Genomic DNA, 2,799 nt, shown 5'->3' with positions numbered 1-2,799 from the left:
TCTCCTCTGCAGGGCCTGGCGCACAGTGGCAGCTACTACAGGCCAACAAGGGGTCATGGGATCCAGCAGGTATGTGTTCGAATCCATCCTCTGTTACCTTCTAGCCATGTCCAAAACACTGATTGCCTTCGCGTCGATGCTGGCTCATCGTGGTCCTGGAGGACAGGGTAGATGACCCCAGTGAGTTTCTGAGAGTGAACTGCATTACAGCAGTAGAAAGCCTTTTCTCCTGAGGAAGTGGTTTTCTTTTCTTTTTTTTTTTTTTGAGGAAGTGGTTTTCAACTGCTGACCTTGGGGCTAGCAGCCCAATGCCAATCTCCCACCTCCCAGGACCTCAGTGTCTCCATAAAATTGAGATGAGAGCCTTTGGGGCTTGCGATAAGAATTAAATGAGAGGTGTGGAAAGGTCTGGTAGCCAGCTCCGTCCTGTGGCTTTGGGTGATCTACAGTCTCAATTTTGGATCCCCAAAGTCTAAGTTTCTTACTAGATTCATCCCACCTCGACAATTTCTTGGTTTCCCGGTCTTTTACTTGTCCTTGATCTTGATAGGCCTCTGACCTGAGCTGCCCAAATTCGCCTGATGTTTTAGGTTCCTGCACCTAAAAGCCTAGAAGTATCCCCTGGGTTTTGGCATGACCAGGACTGGCAGGCCATAGTCTGGGCTGGGAACGCTAAGGTTGAACGGCCATAGCCAAAAGTCTGGGCAGATAACTTGCCGATGACCATAGCCACCACCACCTTCTGTTTGGCTGTACTGTGGCCTCTTGAGAGCAGACAGACAGACAGTTTGTGCCACTTGCTCAAAAACAGATGTGCAAGGCCATGTGCTGGAGGCAGGTCCACTCTGGTCCCCAAACAAAGCCAGCATGATGCACAATCACCTGGGGTCACCGCATGCACGGCTGGTCGACCTCTGCACTCCCCAGGGAGGGCCTGGCCACAGACCTGTTAGCGCTGGCCCGCCCTTTCCATCAGCACCAGCAGGAATTAGCGAGCCTGCTAAGTGGCCTCCTGCCTTCTCCCGTGCTCCAGAGAAGGGGGAGGGGATGCCGGGTAGGGGCCAGCATCAGCGGTGGACGCGCATGGGGTGATTGTCATGGTTACGCTCTGACAAAACAAATGGCTCTGCTTCCTGCAGGCCACCTAAACAGCCATTGCAATGTGGGCATTGATCAAGCCGGCTGCCAGGGCAGCGGGTGCTGGGCTTGGGTGCCTGAGCCGAGCCCTGTGCATCGCCTCCAGCAGCCCTGGGCTCAGGGAGGCCGTCCTGTGGATAGAGGGAGTATTTGCCCAGACACCTGCTGCTTCTGGGGCCAGGTAAGGGCTGGCCCAGCTGTGTGGACATGAGAGACTGGGCTGTCCCAAGCGTGAGGGTGTACCTGGAGAGTGTGTACGAGTCTAATTGTGTGCATGTGAGTACAGGGTGTGTGTGTGTGCAAGTGAATCAAAGGATGGGTGTGAGCCACAGGGTGCAATTATGGTGTGTTCCTGCAAGGGGTGGGGGTGGGGTGGGGGGATCGGCTCAGGATGTTCCAGAAGTGAGAGCTACCACATGTTGCTGCTCAGGTCACAGTCTCTCTCTCTCTTTCTCTCTCTCTCTCCATCCCCCTCGCCCTCCTCCTCCTCACTCCCCTCTCTCTCCGATTTCTCTGGGTGTCTGATCCTCTCTCCATCTCCTCTGTCTCTCTCTCCTCTGTCTCCCCTCTCCCCTCTCTCTCTCAGTGCCCTCCCTCTTCCTGACACCTGTCTGCTCCCCCTCCTGGTGCCCCCAGCATCCCTCCTCTGTCCTTCAGAATCAGGGGCGGGCAGTCAGGAGTTCTGAAGGCTGCCCACTCCCCGGCTGCAGGGCTCATGCCTGCTGCCCTCCCCGTGCCCTGCGTGTGACTGTCCCCAAAGCCTCCGCGGAGTGCGTGCCCTTCTCTGAGTCCTGGGGGTTCCTGTAAGGTAAGAGGAGAAGGGGTCTCAGACAGGAGATAAGTAGGCAGACAGGCAGGCGGCAGTGGGGAGGGGTGAGGGGGGTGAGGGGGGGAACCGAGCTGAGCCGCAGCGTGGTGCGGTGTCTGCGCTTGCGAGTCAAGCCTCCCCTGGAAGTCCCATCACAGCAGCTCCTGCCGCAGCCCAATAGTTCTCCTGATCTCCCCCCACACCTAGCAGGGTGCAGGGCAGCAGCGGGGAGGGGATGGAGATGTCCCACACCCTCCTCACTTCCAGGGAATAGCCGGCACCTTCCTGCCTCAGCTCCCGCTGCCCTTTCATCCATCCATCCATCCATCCATCCATCCATCCATCCACCCATCCTTGCTTTCTAAAAATAACTTAAAGGAGGCAGAGTTCTCTTCTGCTTCCCCTCTGCTGGGACTCCCGTTACTCCCTGGGGTCACCTGTCTGCACCCGGCCAGATCACTGAGCTGGGCAGAGGCTCAAAGGGTATGGGGGAGCCCCCTCCTCCTGTTCAAGGCTAAGGATACAGAGGTTTCAGAAGCTGGATTTTGAGCTGGGTGGGGGAGCCCATGGAAGCTGAGCGTGTGTGTGTGTGTGTGTGTGTGTGTGTGTGTGTGTGGAGGGTCATGCGTGTGGGGCATGTCTCTGGAGGGGGTAGGACTGTGGGTGGCATGTGAGGGACAGGAGCTGGGCTGGGGGTTGGTGGCTGTGGAAATGCTATTGAGGACCGTGCATGTGTGGATACCCTGGGCCCACTGGTGTGTAGGGATTGGCGTGTGTCCCCTAAACCAGAGGAAGCTGGGCTGGGCCCCCAGGCATGACTTGGTGGCTATAGTGCCCCTGTCACCCAACCTTGG

The 2,799-nt window shown here is 57.4% G+C and overlaps 1 protein-coding gene across 1 annotated transcript in view; it reads left to right on the top strand.

The window, feature by feature from the left end:
- The first annotated feature begins 1,868 nt into the window (after positions 1-1,868).
- The window catches only part of VWA5B1 (von Willebrand factor A domain containing 5B1), a 72,555-nt gene continuing 71,624 nt past the window's right edge, over positions 1,869-2,799 (top strand). The window contains exon 1 of the mRNA XM_045298942.1: positions 1,869-1,945. The gene's annotated coding sequence lies outside the window, so the exon portion shown is untranslated. The remainder of the gene's footprint in view (positions 1,946-2,799) is intronic.

Source organism: Echinops telfairi, unplaced genomic scaffold, assembly GCF_000313985.2.
Source record: "Echinops telfairi isolate 266 unplaced genomic scaffold, ASM31398v2 ScPeMD7_7457;HRSCAF=8495, whole genome shotgun sequence".
NCBI classification, from domain to species: domain Eukaryota; kingdom Metazoa; phylum Chordata; class Mammalia; order Afrosoricida; family Tenrecidae; genus Echinops; species Echinops telfairi.
The sequence above is the reverse complement of the archived record's forward strand: the minus strand, read 5'-3'. Positions and strand labels throughout refer to the sequence as shown.